The sequence below is a fragment of the Leuciscus leuciscus genome (assembly GCF_965113295.1).
Source record: "Leuciscus leuciscus genome assembly, contig: SUPER_11_unloc_4, whole genome shotgun sequence".
Taxonomy (NCBI): Eukaryota; Metazoa; Chordata; class Actinopteri; order Cypriniformes; family Leuciscidae; genus Leuciscus; species Leuciscus leuciscus.
In genome coordinates this window covers 467507-484815 of record NW_028118543.1, presented here as the reverse complement: position 1 = coordinate 484815, position 17309 = coordinate 467507, and the positions used below count along the sequence as shown (strand labels likewise).

The 17309-nt window shown below is 36.0% G+C and overlaps 1 long non-coding RNA gene across 1 annotated transcript in view; it reads left to right on the top strand.

Moving 5' to 3' along the window:
• Positions 1 to 15149, top strand: part of LOC309510201 — a 150894-nt gene extending 135745 nt beyond the window's left edge. Inside the window, exon 3 of the long non-coding RNA XR_014210259.1 lies at positions 12070 to 15149. This is a non-coding gene — a long non-coding RNA (uncharacterized lncRNA). The remainder of the gene's footprint in view (positions 1 to 12069) is intronic.
• The last annotated feature ends 2160 nt before the right edge of the window (positions 15150 to 17309 follow it).

Below are 17309 nucleotides of genomic sequence, written 5' to 3'. Positions count from 1 at the left end.
CAATTGCAAGTTTTAAAGTCAGAATTTTGTGATATAGTCGCAATTGTGTGTTATAAAGTCAGAATTGCGTGACACTGACATAAAGTCGTAATTGCATGTTATAAAGTCAGAATTGTGAGATATAACTTGCAATTGGACTTTATAACTCACAATTGTGACTTTATACACTGTAAAATCCACCATTGATTCTAACTAACACTTTTTAGTTAACTTTCCTTAATGTCTTAACTTAATTGTAAAAATCTAGTAATCTGTACTATTCACATACTAAGCTTTGTTTACTAAGAAAACCCAAGTTCAGATTAATTGATTAGTTTGAGTGTGGTTTTTGAGGCAGGGAAAATCTTAATGGACTTTTCACTTAATGGACTCTGTTTGCATTCACTCATTTCCCAAAGTCATCTTGAATGATGAAATTTGAATACAACTGATACATTTCATCACCTTCCTAAAATAATTGCCCAAGTCATTTTTGCAGGTTTCTCAGAAAACACAAAAAATTGAACCTAACTTCAGAGGCCGAGTAGATTTTCGTTCTTCTTGATGCAATTGCCATCTTGAAAAGCTTGTAAAATTGCCTAAGTCTCATTGTCTTTTGACTTAGGCAAAATAAAACAGCCTAAGTCAAACTCTTGACATAGGCCATTATACTACAGGGGTAGAATTGCATGATCTGTTCAACTGAGGATGTGGGTGATTTTACCAGAGGTGGCCAGCATCATGAGAAGATGACTTATGAAAAAAAAAAAAAAACATTTCATTTTTGTCAAAAAATGACTTAGGCAATTATTTTAGGAGGGTGACTATTTGAGAGAACATCACATAAGCTGACTTCATAAATTGATGTTGATTTTCCTAAAATGTTTTTAGTCACCTTTATGGCAATTAGTGATCCCTTTGGTTGGACACTTGGAACTTTAATTATCTTCCCATTGATGCAGTGATTGCAACAAGAAATCAGTTATTTGGTTTCAAATGAAGAGAAGTTATGTATGTATGTATGTATGAATGAATGATGTATAACATATTTCATGTCAATTAATGATCTTTTGTAATTTTGTTGCTAACACTTATGTCCTACACATCTTGTGAAACTTTTAATTGTGTTGATATAATCCCTCTATATTTGTGACAATCTTGCAATTGATCATACTTGAGTCACACAGACTTCAACATTCAGCATGCAAAACACAACAATGGTAACAATTATATTTTATTTAAAGTAAATTATCAAGCACTCTCTACAGTTCTTGTTTAATTACTAGAACTCTTGTGTAAGTGAACTATACTAACTAAGCATTTGTCAGTACCACATACTATTCCTATTTCACTTTACTTTTTTTTTTTTTAAGGCAATAGGTTTGCATGCTTTTTTTTAAGTAAGTCCAACTAATTAGATTTTACAGTGTATCACGTCTGAGAAAAGATTTCAGAATTGCGAGAAGCGAGATATAGGCTAGCCTAAACTCGCAATTGCGAGAAAAAAAGTCAGAATTGCGAGTTTATATCTCTCAATTTTGAGTTTTTCCACACAGGGCTCTGGTTTAGATTCTGGCCCATAAACATATTCAAGCTTCAGAAATCAAAATCAGTTGTCACTTTATGATAACATTGTGATGTTCATCACTTGTAAGTTGCTTTGGATAAAAGCATGTGTTAAATGATTAATGCAAATGATCACATTGATCCAGATCATGATTGTGATTGCCAACACTGTTAGACCTTACCGGGTTTTTTTACAGTAAAATACTGGCAACACTGTTGCCAGTAATTTACTGTTAATTATACAGTTCTTTACTGTAATCTACAGTATGTTACTGTAAAATGCACTAAAACTCGAGTTAACTAATTTCACTTGCAGAAACCGACTGTCTTAAATTAACCAACTGTCATTTGAAAGTATTAACTAAAATTTATAATACATTAATAAAGTGAGCAAAGTATTACTGGGAACTTATTTCATTTGAAACCACAAAACACCATTTGTAAATTAAGAGATTTCCACTGGATTAGCAACTACACAGTCACCGTCTGTTAAATAAAGCAACATGCAGCGTATCATCAATGTTTTAAGATCTTCTCCTGGACTGAAGCACAGGCTCTACTCTTCTGCACAATGGTGACCCAAAAAATAAGATTTTACAGTAAAATACTGGCAACAGTGTTGCCAGTATAAACCTGTTTCATAACTTACAGTTTATTACTGTTAAAATACATTTTGTGGGTGTGTCTTTTTATCTTACACTGTTAACCCTTTCAACCCCACAGGGAAATCCACACTACAAAGAGTAAAAAGTAACACTGACGCAGTGTTACAGTGAGATAATTAAGTGAATATGTAAGTGATTGTTGAGCATTAGTGATGAACACCTGCTGTTAACAAGCAGACTCACTGAAGAAAAGAGAAACACAAGAACAGAAAATAGAGAAACACAATAACTACGACTGACTTCCAGCCATTACACATTATTACACTTATTATTAACCAGTATGACTTTATTTCTGTCATACAGAAATTGTTATTGAAAATGTTTGTTTGAAGTTACCATTATAGAGATCAGTGCTTGCTTTAGTTGGGATGCTGATGCTAAAACAATTGTCTTTCTTCTGCTACTTGAGCTGTGTTTTTGCAAGTCACACTTGTGCGCACACAGTTTATGAATGATTTCTGTTGTAATGCTTATGATGACAAAATCATCATATTGCCTGTTCATTCACTAAGGAATTAATTCTTATTCATTCAGAGTTTTATCCTCGATCAAAAGTGTTACATTAGCACTACTGTGAAACTACAGCAATAAATTACTATGACTCGTTTTTTTTAACTCATCATGCATAAACCAAAAAAAACAGAGCTACACTATGTTTTAGAAACACAGAGATATCACAATTTAGCACATCAATCTCAACAGTGGTGGCAATATTTTTTTTTTTCATTATTATTCATGCAGCAGTGCATGCTGGGAGTTTTATATTATCCTGGAACCCAGCATGCATTGCGACATGAAACTTTTCACCATTGTTGAGATTCCTGTGCTGATTGTTGATATCTGTGTGTGTCTGAACCAAGCAGGAGTACAATAAAATTGAATGCACTATATGATTGTTATTTTTCAGAAGACCTGATTATAGAAATATTGATTTCAATTTGTAGATACACAGATTTATGCTAAATATGACTATAATTTCAATTAATATATCCAGGTAAAATCTGAAAATCAGATAGTTCAAGATGATTGTGACATCATCACAAAAGAACACAATCAACTGATCATCTTCCTCTTGACTTTTTCTTGCCATATCAAATGTGTTTTATAAACTCACTGTTACAGCAGTCAGAGAGAGATGAAAGATAAGAAGTCAAGGGACAAGAGACCAACTAAAGCAAATACTGATCTCCATCATGGTGACAACAAATTTTATTATTAACTAAATCTCTGTTAATTCTCAACAATAACTTTTGTACATGTATGAAATAAATAATCGTAAACTGGTTTGTAAACTGGTTTCACACTCAGTGTTACTGGAAGTCAGTTGTAGTTCTTGTGTTTTTTCTTTTTTCTGTTCTTGTTTCTCTGTCCTTCAGTGATTCTGCTAATCAGGTGTTCATCAGTGTCTCAATTCACTCTCTTCTTTTCATTCACTATGTCAAGTGGACTATATTGGTGAACTAATGTAGGGAATAGTGAATGAGGGTATAGGGTGTGATTGGGAAAACAGCCTCTGAGTGTCGATTTTGAGCGCTGTTAATTCACAGTATATTCCTGTAGGCTAGTTTTATTTTCTATGGTATATTACTGTTTTAATGGAAAATGGTATGATATTGTCAGAATTTGGCCTTTTTTTACAGCAAGGGTTAACAGTGAAGTCAAGTGATTTCCATCAAAACATTTGGTCATGAAATCACAATTATTCATCTCGTTACAGTGTTTTAGTGCTTGTCACTGAAGGATCATCGGTGAAAGTTCATCCAGGAGGACACGCAACTCGATTGAAAGCATCAACAATGTCAAAACCCACCGATTCGCTTGTTGTGATTCGCAGAGTTTTGACGAGTTTCATAGACTTGATTTTGTTTCTTATACAAAAGCAGCACCCCCACCCTAATAAGTAAATACATAAAGGCCAGCCTACAAATTGTCAATATTTATGTATTTGAAATCAGCGCCGTCGCAGGTGGGGTGCGAGGCCCTGTGTGAACTTGAAATGCGAGGCCCTGCTCTTTGATGTGGATGCTCAATTGCGCATGAATAACAGTCACACGGACGTAGCTGTTCTAGTTCTATTGCACGCATAATCTCGCTGCAATACGTTTTTATTAAGTAGAATAAATACAGCATAATCATGCACATAGTCTCAGCTATGACTTTTTGCTATTTATTTCAAAGGGAAAAAAAATCAACTGTGCAACGAGTCCTGTACATAAAGTCAGCTCTAGAATTTGTCCGAATACATAAATAGATCCGCCTACTTAACTAACGTATCTTAATGGTCCAGTGGTAGAACTTTGAAGGTGGCCTTCTGAAGATATGCTGACCTAACATATAACATATACTAACTTACTAACCAACATTATAGCAGAGAATGTCTAATATGGCGAGAAGTTTCACTCTTAGTTAGTAAGTTAGTGTATAATGGTTGCCCTTATTGGCAAATGACTTGAGTTTAATCACCAGTAAGGTTTACAGTTAATAACTCCAGTCAGTTTTGTGTGCTGATAAACTCAAAACAAACATATTTATTATTACACGGATTAATGCATTTGTAGGAGCCACAGCAGATTATTCATACCTGTGTTCGCCAGTAGAGGGCGGTGTGCGCTGTGTAGTGAAAGCGGGTGTGCGAGACAGGCGTGCAGATCAGGTGTCAAGGCCGCCTTAATGCACGGGCTTACCTGGGCTGAAGCCCAGGGGCCTCCCAAGTTCAGGGGCCTCCCATGTTCAGGTTCATGATGAGCTGAAAATGTCATTTTGTTTTAACTTGTCAGATTTTGTCGCTGTATGTCGCTAGTCGCTTGTGGGCGTTGGTAGTGCTGTCGCTCTAATGTTATTGTTAAGGTGCGTTCACACCAAACGCGAATAGAGCGTATGGCGCGAGTGATTTCAGTGTTGTAAAGACGCGTTTACGCGCGTCTAGAGGTCCCGCGGCGCGAATGAGACTGCTCGTCTGGCCACATCTATACAAAACACCACCACAAGTGATATTATACAACTATATCATTTTAATTTGACTAGGAATTAGGCTCAAAAGAAACAGTATGCTGTTGGGAGAGTGTTTTTATATTACACACAGCAGTGTTCAGGGATTAAATCATTTACTAGATTAACGATCGATCAATCTACAAATTAAACTCACTCATACTGTCATCAATTACTAAAACGTCATCCGAATTTGACAAATAGGCTAATACATTTTCTTGTCCCTAATAGTCAACATAATGCACTGTAAAATGAACTGCAGCAGTGCTAAACTTGCATCATAAAACTACAACACTCGAACTATAAATGTATGAATTAAACTCACTGAGACTGTCGACAGTTTCTTTTCCATGCATCATTTTATTATATCCATGTTTGTGGTTAGTTACAGTCAAATCATATAAAACAGTGAAATCGCCCTTGAACTCTTCGGTCTTGCCGATTCACATGCAATTTCACTCGAGACGGTGACGGGAGCTGAGCTCCACTGAAAGGCTTCTTTCCTATTGGTCGTCGCTCGCGAAAATCGCTTCTCATTTGCATAAAGTTGAAATTTAGTTGCTGTGTGTGGTTGTTTAATAAAGTGTCTTGTGTTTATGTGCTCAGTGATATGTTAATAACAATATTAAAATGAAAAACAATATTTAAAAAAATCACTGTTGTAGGTCTCGAAAGAAACTAATGCATTTTGTGATGTAGATTACCTAGATAGGCTATTACACTTTTTTTAAATGAGACTCTTTAAATTGAGGGGATGGGGGGCCTACAAAACCTCTCAGCCCCGGGGCCTAACATTAGGTTAAGGCGGCTCTGCCTGTCTTTATCAGTCAGTAATAAAACATTTAAGCGTTCATTAGCCTATTATTCCACATCTCACTTAAATAGAATCTATGTAGCACTACTTTCTTCTTATTTAATAGGCAACTCTAAACCACTTCTACACTCATCATCTTCTTCACATTCACTAAATAAACTTAACTATATAGACCTCACAACATTGACCATGAGGATCCTTTCTTTTTTAGCTCCAGTCTTCTTCTATACACAATTTGTGTGTGTGTGTGTATAGTTTCAAATAGGACCTACATGTTTACCCCAAACTCTGTTAGCAATAAAGACCTTTTTATATTTCTTCAACAAATAAAATAAAACGGGCACTGTTGTTTGTTCCATGACTAAAAGCAAATTGTTCTCCCACCACATCCCATTCATTAGGGTAGACTGTGTACAGTTGAGACACTTTTTGAGTTTAGATTTTTCACACAAAAATACATACTGAAAAGAATTGAATTTTCACATGAAATGCCACATGACATTACATTAGCTTGTAGACTAATATATTATCAATCAAATATATTATCAATCAATAATACCCATAAGTAGTTTATATTTTCCACAATTAGCGAATAAAAATAAGGTGCTTTTTGTGTCAACTCTGTCTCAACTGTACCAATGTACGGGACAGTTGAGACAGTACTATGGTACAGTTGAGACACCCATTTCTAATGAGGGAAATGAAGAAAATAACAATTGGGCAATATATCTGTTTGTTCATCCTTTCTAAATTCATTAATTTGATGTAAATTAGCACCGTTAAAATGTATAAAACATGAACAAGATATTTAACAAACAGATATCATTTTACCACCTTGTCTATTTGACAACTTGCTAGGTTATCTTTAACATGCATGTTAGAAAAATATATTCATTAATAATATACAGTAACTGTATTACAGTTTAAATATAATAAATATGAAATTGTATTTTTAATTGCGTCCTATGCTGGCCAATTATGACGTTTAACCTGTTATCATAACACTGAACAAATAAACAGCGTGTTTTGTAATATAACTCTATTGGGGTACGGTGTCTCAACTATCCCCCGCTGGCCACTTCGCACATTTCTCTAGATTTTGCATTGAGCTTGCATGACTCAATACCATGAAATATGCGTATTTTTTGGGCACAGAATAACGTTTGTAATGGTACCAGTTACGTTTAACAGATAATAGGTTATTCATAGTTGAGTGCGCAAAAAACGATGCAAGCCTTACCTTAGAAAAAAAACTTTTGCAGATATCTTCTGATCGGAGACGCGTCCAGTCTTCAGATTTTGCAGGATAAAAGAGGACACTAATACGCATGTGCACAGCAAAAATCACAACTTGTGCATGCTGCGCGCGCAAGTTATTTAAGGTGTCTCAACTGTACACAGTCTACCCTATAATATTTTCTATTTATATAGGTTTCTTGAAGGAAAACATAATTCATTATATCTAAGTATTCTAAACCTATCCTCTGTCCATGTATTTAACAAACCTATTCTCAAACACTCCATTACTCCATGAACTCACAGAGGATAGAGACCGAAAAGAACCAATAGTGTAAAATTAAGTGTAATTTAATCATTATACTTTTTTTATACAACTGATGCTTTATTGCATACTTTCTTTTGAAATTGTCTTTAGCCAAAATAATGTTTTGTTTGTTTGTTTAAAAAAGCATTACTTGCATTTAAAAGTGTAATTCGGCAATTTCTCTCAAAGAAATCCTGTCGTCAATTGTGCGCAATGAATTCTGGGGAAGGTAAGGCCATGAAGGATCCATTGCTGCTTCCCAATTCAGAGGCTGCATCCGATTGAGTCACCGTGGCACGACGAAGGCTGATCCAATTCTAAGCCTCCTTCACATGCAGCCTCCAAAAGTGTCCTTCGTTTCCTGTGAAATGAAGAATACAACAGATGGATCATTCGCTGCCTTGCCTCGTTGTGGAACTGTTGTATTTTATTTTCTGTAACAAAGATTCATAGGCCTATGTATGCATTGACATTAACTAATAGGGCCTTATTCTAAAGTGTGACCAATATTTGAAATGTACCAATGAATGTAAAGTATAAAAAGTTCAGAAATGTATATCCACTTGGTACACTTGCAAGAGTAGGAAGTTGAAGACAGATCAATTAGGGAATAATAAGGTAACATGATGCATGATGTTGTGTACCTCCACAGCTCAATAGATGGGTTTCCGTTTCTCGAATTACCCATTATCCTCTGCGGCGCGCCGCCATGTTGTGTGTCAAAACTGTCAGTAAGCCACTGGGAGACACGGCTCATTCACTGTGCTACATTAATAGCAAGCCAGTTAATATAAAGTATTTTTGACTCTTTTGTGTTGAGATAACGATGACAAATTCCTCCAAACCTGGCGACAAGGTGAAGGTTATTTACAGGGACACATTAGACGATGTTTGCAAGGCAAGATATGATGAGAAATTGAGTTATATCGATGGAAAGGATCCTTACACAATGTCGAAAGAGGACTGGTTATGTAGGCTAATCCTGCGGCGTACCCCGATATTCAGGAAATGGACATTGCCAAGTATCTCATCCACACCGTTAGTGCGTGACGAATTAAGAGGAAGAAAGTCTCTGGAAGCATACAATTATTTTGTTAGAATGTGCGAGTTAAAATTGTATGTGGTCGCATTTGTGCGAGTGCATGGTCATGTACTACTCAGTTAAATTCACGCATGAATTCTCCTGCATTGAACTTGTTTTAGCGCCCGCCAAAGTCTTATTTGATCGGTGAGTAATGTAGATGAACTGGGCGCATGTTTAACTGAAAGAACGAGCAGAGAGAGAGAGAGAGAGCCGGTCGCGCGCGCACCCTCTCTCTTCGGAGCCAGGCGAAAGTGTAAACAAGACTTCACCGTCTCCAAACTAAGCGCTGTCTTGCTCTCTCTCCCTCATGGAAAAGTTAGTCTGGAGCCCTGCATTGACGGTTCACATCGCTGTAGCCAGGCGGCTGATATCTGCACAGCCCTTATTATACGGTACATTTAGACTCAGTGTCAAGACAACACCATCTGGGTAAAAAAACAACAACACAACGCTCCGAACTAATTTAGTGTAGGAGAGAGATGGAGAGCAGAGGCACGGAGCGATGTGCTCCAGGTGTAGCCTCTGCCTCTGCCTCTGGCTCGACCAGCTGATGTGGCCACAGAGAAAGTGATGAAGGTGGACAATCGTCAGAGTGTGCTTCTGCCCAGCCAACACCTCTCAAGGGCTGTGTCGATAGTAGCCACCTGGGTAACGTTACAGCGATTTGACAGCCGATGAGAGCTAGCGCGTTTAGCTAGCCCATCTTGGAAATTATTAGATAAAGTGTCACATCTCCAGAGCACAAAACCTCTAAATGTTCACAAGAGCAGCACTGAACATTAACTCCAGCCAAACGGAGAATAATCGTATGATTTTCATGTTCAGAATAATGCCGATTCAGGATATTATAATGCTCCGTAACACAAATGCTTTGACCCACTTGACACACAAGATGGCGCCGTAAGGAGTTGCGGGAGAAATGTGACGTCATCGTAAATCTATCTATAGCTGGATTTGGCCAGCTCAACCAGAGCCTCATCTCGAGGCCACACCTCAGAGTTCCTGACGGAGACCTCTGCATCAGCGACTCGCATCATCCTGAATACCAGCATGTACAACTTCACAGTGGGAAGATTGCTAATGCACTGCAAGTGAACACAACTACTAGTGCTTAGACATTATTCATGCCATTTTTCTTTTCTCATTTTCTCCTGTTTTTTGTTAGTTAGAAAGTAAGGTAAGAGTTCTGTTGTTTATTTGTGTTGATTGTTGTAGGTGTTCCTTCTACCGGGTAGTGAGATCTTTTGTTTGTTTTGGCTTTACCTGCTCCTGAAGAACAGGCTTCATTTCTTTTTCTTTTGGAGCTGTTTGTTTAGGATTCTTTTTGCACTGTATTTATCACTTATTGTAAATAAATGTATTGGAAATCTTACTTTGTGTATTGTGTGCTGGGACTCAGATAGGTTAACTTTTCTTTGTCGCTGTTCATTTTTGCTTTAAAGCTACTTTCCCTTTTGCCCCTAGAAAATGAATTGGGAACGTAACAGTGGTATTGTGTAATTATTCGAATAGAATTGAGTCTTTTCTCTCTGTTTTGCATGCGTCGTCATAATCATTGTTGTTATTATTATTTTAATAAATTGTTTTGCCTCTGTCAAAGTGTATTCTTAACCTGAATTAGCACTGTTCATATAGGCAACACCAATAGGTGTCATGTAACACAAAATAAACCTATGTTTTCTTCATGATACAGGGCATAATCTTAGTTTCGTTTTTATTTTGTTACCATTAGACATCACTGGGTTTTAATTTGAGGTATGAAAACCTGACGATGCCACATATTGAAACACAAATTCATATAACATATTAATTAGCCTGTCATTTTCTTCATTTTCTAAGTCAATAAAGGTTATGTTAAATGAATAAATGTAGTGTAAATGTTGTAATGAAACCAACTGTACCGTTCAAAAGTACTGTTTGTTGTTGTATTTTTCAAAACTTGAAACTTGTGTGTGTGTGTGTGTGTGTGTCAGGTGGATTTTTTTAATGTTTTTGAAATAAGTCTCTTGCACTGCTCCCCCAGCCTGCATTTATTTGATTAAAATATAGTAGCCTAGGCTATAAACTACAGTATTGTGATGTATTATTACCATTTTAAATAACAGTTTCTATTTGGACATATATAAAAAATTTAAATACATTTTTTTTTTTCTGATTTCTAATTGTAATAACGATCTCATAGCTTTATTTCTGCAATTGTAAATGCAGTGAAAATATATTATTGGCACTTCTGTGTATGCACTGCAAAGATGTATTTTCCTTGAATGATTTAATTTGACTGGTGTTACCGTCCCAGGACGTATGCATTTGCGTTTTCTAATGGGTAAGTGTCATTCATTGATTTATTGAGTGTGTGTGCGCGCGCAGCCAATGGACCCAACGGCCTGCTGGGAGTTGTAGTTTTGTTGTACGTTGTATTTATACCACAGAAAGGACCTGTCTTTCACTTCGATGGTAACTAAAAAAAAATTCAAGCTGCGATTTTTCACGATGGATATCCTCGCGCGATTGAGTGTAGATTGTGTTAAACACGACAAGAACCAAAAATTCTGCGTTTATTCCTTAAAACAGTCGGTATTTCCCATATTGCTTCTCCTTTGCAGCTGCCATTGGCGCACGTCACGATTATAAGCGCCTGCTATTGGCGTAGGCAATGTTTACAGCACGATTATCAAGTATGTGGTGCGAACGCAACGGAACAGTCAGATTTACCATAAATGAACATGGTGAGTAACATTTTATAAACAATATTGTCAATATTGTTTGTTTTCCCTCTATTTTGCTGACGAGAATTTCAAAATAAAGCCCTACCAGAGTCTCAATGCAACAACAGACAGTGATTGAACCGTGAATTTTGTGAACCATTACATAATCCTATATAGGCTAATTATAAATTCAATTGTTATTATACTTTACAATATTACTGTTTGTTGTTGTATTTTTCAAAACTTGAAACTTGTGTGTGTGTGTCAGGTGGATTTTTTTAATGTTTTTGAAATAAGTCTCTTGCGCTGCTCCCCCAGCCTGCATTTATTTGATTAAAATATAGTAGCCTAGGCTATAAACTACAGTATTGTGATATATTATTACCATTTTAAATAACAGTTTCTATTTGGACATATATTAAAAGGTTTTTTGTTTGTTTTTTTTTGTCCAATTTCTTGTGCTCCTCCCTGTCCTAATCTAGGTGATGGGACCTACCAGCTGTTCCTCATCAATGGCAAGAGGATCCAGTATTTAAGCAGAGCCGGGGGAGAGAGAGAGAGAGAGAGAGAGAGAGAGAGGATCCAGTATTTAAGCAGAGAGAGAGAGAGAGAGAGAGAGAGAGAGAGAGAGAGAGAGAGAGAGAGAGAGAGAGAGAGAGAGAGAGGATCCAGTATTTAAGCAGAGCCAGAGAGAGAGAGAGAGAGAGAGAGAGAGAGAGAGAGAGAGAGACAGAGACACTTAGGTAAAGTTGGTTTTATATTCGCATATTCGCACATTCGCGGACTTCCGCGTTCAATAACTCGTGAACTAAACGTTGTTGCTACACAAAACACCTATCACATATAACTACAGATTAAACACCAGAAGCTACAACATAATTTTCCTCAAAACGATCTTTCCCTCGCACTGGACAAAATACATTGATCTCTATGCGCAGGCTGCTAAGAAGGGACCATCTGCAAAGTGCAAACCCGAAGGAAAGCTCGTTTTAAGAAGAAGATTTAAATATTAAAACAATGTTATTTGTGTAGTAACAATATTCAGCTCACGAGATATTGAACGCGGAACTCCGCGAATATGCGAATATAAAATCAACTTTACCCAAGTTGCAGACTTGATAATTTAGGACCTTCAGGACCACATACGTGGACAGCACCATGAACATAATCAAGTAAAAAAATAAAAAAATAAAGTTGCCAACCAGGATAGAAATAGTTTCAGGTTTGATATTTGCTGCATATTTTTACTTTTTTGTAGGCTACTGTACAGAGTACGTATGTGTAATACGTAGCAAATATGTTTTATGTAAAAGTTACAGTAATTCAGCAAAGGGATTTTTTTCATGTTCCAAAGGTTGTAGTATGGTCCTACTGACCAGACTGACTTACTACATGTGAAATTTTGACAATACCTCCCTTACTGTACGTTCAGTATACAAATATTAATTAAAAAAAATTACAGCAATTCACCTAAAGTATTTTTTCATGTTCCAAAGGCATAGTGCTTCCCTAGTGATCAGACTGACTTACTACAGGTGGAATTTTGACAATAACTCCTTTACTGTACGTACAATAAACAAATATGTTTAAGAAAAAAATACAGTAATTCCCCTAAAGTATTTTTTCCTGTTGCAAAGGCTGTAGTGCTTTCCTAGTGATCAGACTGACTTACTACAGGTGGAATTTTGACAATATCTCCTTTACTGTACGTACAATAAACAAATAAGTTTAAGAAAAAATTACAGTAATTCCCCTAAAGTATTTTTTCATGTTCCAAAGGCTGTAGTGCTTCCCTAGTGATCAGACTGACTTACTACAGGTGGAATTTTGACAATAACTCCTTTACTGTATGTACAATAAACAAATATGTTTAAGAAAAAATTACAGTAATTCCCCTAAAGTATTTTTTCCTGTTCCAAAGGCTGTAGTGCTTTCCTAGTGATCAGACTGACTTACTACAGGTGGAATTTTGACAATATCTCCTTTACTGTACGTACAATAAACAAATAAGTTTAAGAAAAAATTACAGTAATTCCCCTAAAGTATTTTTTCATGTTCCAAAGGCTGTAGTGCTTCCCTAGTGATCAGACTGACTTACTACAGGTGGAATTTTGACAATAACTCCTTTACTGTATGTACAATAAACAAATATGTTTAAGAAAAAATTACAGTAATTCCCCTAAAGTATTTTTTCCTGTTCCAAAGGCTGTAGTGCTTTCCTAGTGACCACACTGACTTACTACAGGTGGAATTTTGACAATAACTCCTTTACTGTACGTACAATAAACAAATAAGTTTAAGAAAAAATTACAGTAATTCCCCTAAAGTATTTTTTCATGTTCCAAAGGCATAGTGCTTCCCTAGTGATCAGACTGACTTACTACATGTTAAATACTGCCAATACCTTACTGTAAGTATAGTACAAACATATTATTATTAAAAAGTTACTGTAATTTCTCCTTTTTTCATGTTCCAAAGGTTATAGTATGTTCCCAGTGATCACTCTACTCAATTAACTTTGATAAATGTATTAGGTAAAAGTATGTATTAGAACTGCTGTTCCTTGTACAACACAATTCTTTCATTGATTAAAAAAAGCAGATATTTTAGGTTAATAATATTTTCAATGTTATAAATAAGCAACACCCTTATTGTAATTATTCAAGTTAAGTTTTTGTTATGAAGTCCTGAAGAAGTGGATTCTGGAACACACTGCTGCTTCAATGTATATCTAATGAGTGATTATAATCAAGGTATTAATCAATAGTTTTCCTTCTATATATCAAATGAGTTGAATGAATTCTCTAGGCTTATGAGATTTTACTTTGTTAAAGAAATTATCAGTGTGATTATCGAAAATGTTATTTCATGTATCCTTTAAATGTCTGTATTTGATATCTGAGGTGTAACATAAGGGTCTGGCCCATGCCAGGAATGCAGTAACAGTGTTTGCTCATTTAGCCCGGCTTCCAGAGATGAAATATGGACTTCTTTAACAGGTGTCACTACATCCATCTGCTTTTCCAGGCTACCCTGATAGCAATGGTCTCAGGAGTCATTGAAACCTATAGTTGAGAGACCATTTCTTAGTTAAAGTCTTTACTTTACAGTTAGATTTAAAGTATCCACTCCTTGAGAGAAAGAACATGTTATCTTAATGTTTTGAGAAGACTCTCCTCCTCACCAAATCCAATCTTGAAGAAACTGTGTCTGTGTGTGTTAGTATTTTGGTTACATGTTAAGGAACAAGTGGAAATATAGCTGCAAGCAGCGATACGGGGCCAAGCTGAAGCAGCAGCAAGAGCAGGAATAGTAAAAACAGCAGAAATTGAAGAAAAAAGAGCTGGTTTAGAAGTATAGGTGAAAATAAACTCAAAATGAACAGAAGTTCAGATGAGAATGAACATATAATGAACAAGACATACATTAATCCAAGAGGAAGAAAGATTAGTACAACGTTGAATAATAAAGGAATCGACATGACACAACATTACACACAATTTTTTTTAAATCATCCCACACGGGGCTCAAACCCATTATCTCTGGGTCAGATACCTGTCACTCATATCATTGCGCCACTGGGAAGTTGCGTTTTTAGCAAGATGAAGAAGGTCCAGTAGTTCAAGTGAGAAGCAATTCAAAATGAATAATTTTTTGTATAAATTCGCTGCATGTTGTATTTATCGAGTTCGCTCACATATAGACACCATGTCTGGAACAGAAGCAACTTTTACACCACAATACCTCTTGCGGTCTGGGAATGTGCCACACAGGATTCAAACCCACAACTGGAATGGTTCAGGGCTCATGGCACGTGGTTTAGCAGCTTGCGCCACTCAGTTGACGCTGTCTTACCAAGCTGCCGAGGAGAGGCTTAAGTGTAAGAATGAGCACACAAAGGCATGTTAACCAGATTAGTTAAGTTAGCAAGTTAAGTTATCTTAATGCTAATGTAGTTTATGGTTAGCCTTATAGCTGAAGAGCCACATTAGAAAGAATGGCATCAGGTTAGCATGCTAACCAATTAGCATGCTAAGCTAACTACCATAAGGCAACAAATACAGGTCGAATTTGGAGAAAAGTATATCAGGAACGATAGCAAAAATAAAAAAATCTGTTCAGTCACTTCTGTGTGGCTTGGTCCAAAGATCATCTGAGCCAATTTTTGTAAAAATTGAACAAAATTTGAATGAGGAGTAGCACAAAAAAATTGAACACTGCCCATTACAGTAGTGGCCATTTTGAAAAGTACAGAGTCTTAATGTAAGATATTGATTGTGATCACCATAATGAGTGGAATCAGGTGTACTAAGTGTCATTTTACATCTATTTACATTCACATCTAGATCAAAGGGTTCAAAAGCTATAATCCTTTTAATGTTGAATTTTTGAACTGGTGGTGGCGCTATAGAGTTGGTCCTAGACTGGAGACTCAAAAATTGGTCCAATTACTATTCATTACAATCACTACAAGTGTGGAAGGTCACGACGTGCCTAAATTCAGGGTCCGAATGTCAGCCGCATAATTGATGGAGATATGCTTCAGTCTATCTATGTGTAGAAAATGTGTGATTATTTATTAGCCAATCAGAACCTACTTTTGATCACTGGTTCTGATTCTTGACTTCTGCCTGATAATAAACTGCAAACATTCTTCAGTAAAATTTCCTTTAATTTATTATAATTCTGACTCTTGTCTTAAATTGAGTGCACTTCTAACTCCTGGTCTTAATAAATCATATCTGGTCCATGGGTCTTTAACTGTAAGTCCCAAAATGCAGATATACAATGGTAATCCATATTGCAACAAGGACAATAAAGCAGAAGTTTCAGCAGATATTCTTTAATGATGTTCCACTGTTTAAGGTACACAGTGAGCACAACCATTGGGTATCTTTTTCAGGTAGCTTGTCTGGTGATAGTCCAATGCAGCTTACATTGGGTACCATCTTTGGCACTGTTCACGTTGGTAAACATGACAAGGATTAACTATGTAACAAACCACTAACAGTTATAGTTATGTGTGTTAACCAATTACATAATGCAATGAATAGATATTAAATAACATATTTTTGTTTACCCAAAGTAGTCCTGACTGAAAACATTTGAAAAAATTGTATTCAAACACACACATTTGTTTTACTTAAACTTTTACGTCACTTCACTAAAAGAAAATATAGTAAAGTAAAAAGTACTTGACAAAACAATCAGTTAAAGGGTTTATGATAATATAAGAACAACTTAAACCAAGAGAGGATCAACAACAGCAAAATTTTGAAGAAGTGAAATTGAAATATTACTCTAACCACGAGGAATTAATTATAATAACTTTTATGTATAATCCTAGTGGTATTCCATGAACAATTAGAAAGATAATAGAAATAAAACAGTGCACTGTACAGTATCTTGAATGCCTCCATGATCTTGTTGTTCATTATCTGTCAGATTTGCTGCACCAATCCGTGTGCGCGCGCACACACACTCAATAAATCAATGAATGACACTTACCCATTAGAAAACGCAAATGCATACGTCCTGGGACGGTAACACCAGTCAAATTAAATCATTCAAGGAAAATACATCTTTGCAGTGCATACACAGAAGTGCCAATAATATATTTTCATTGCATTTACAATTGCAGAAATAAAGCTATGAGATCGTTATTACAATTAGAAATCCAAAAAAAAAAAAAAAAAAAAATTTTTTTTTATTTTTTATATATGTCCAAATAGAAACTGTTATTTAAAATGGTAATAATACATCACAATACTGTAGTTTATAGCCTAGGCTACTATATTTTAATCGGTATTAAACAACAGTAACGACGAATAGCACGAGCGACTTCCTGTTCCTTTCAAAACAATAGACATGGCGCGAGGTTCGTTCGTGTGGACAGACAGCGAAGCAAATGCAAACAGGCCAAAAGCGTTTTCACAAAAGTAAAAATGAGTACCACTTTAACAGC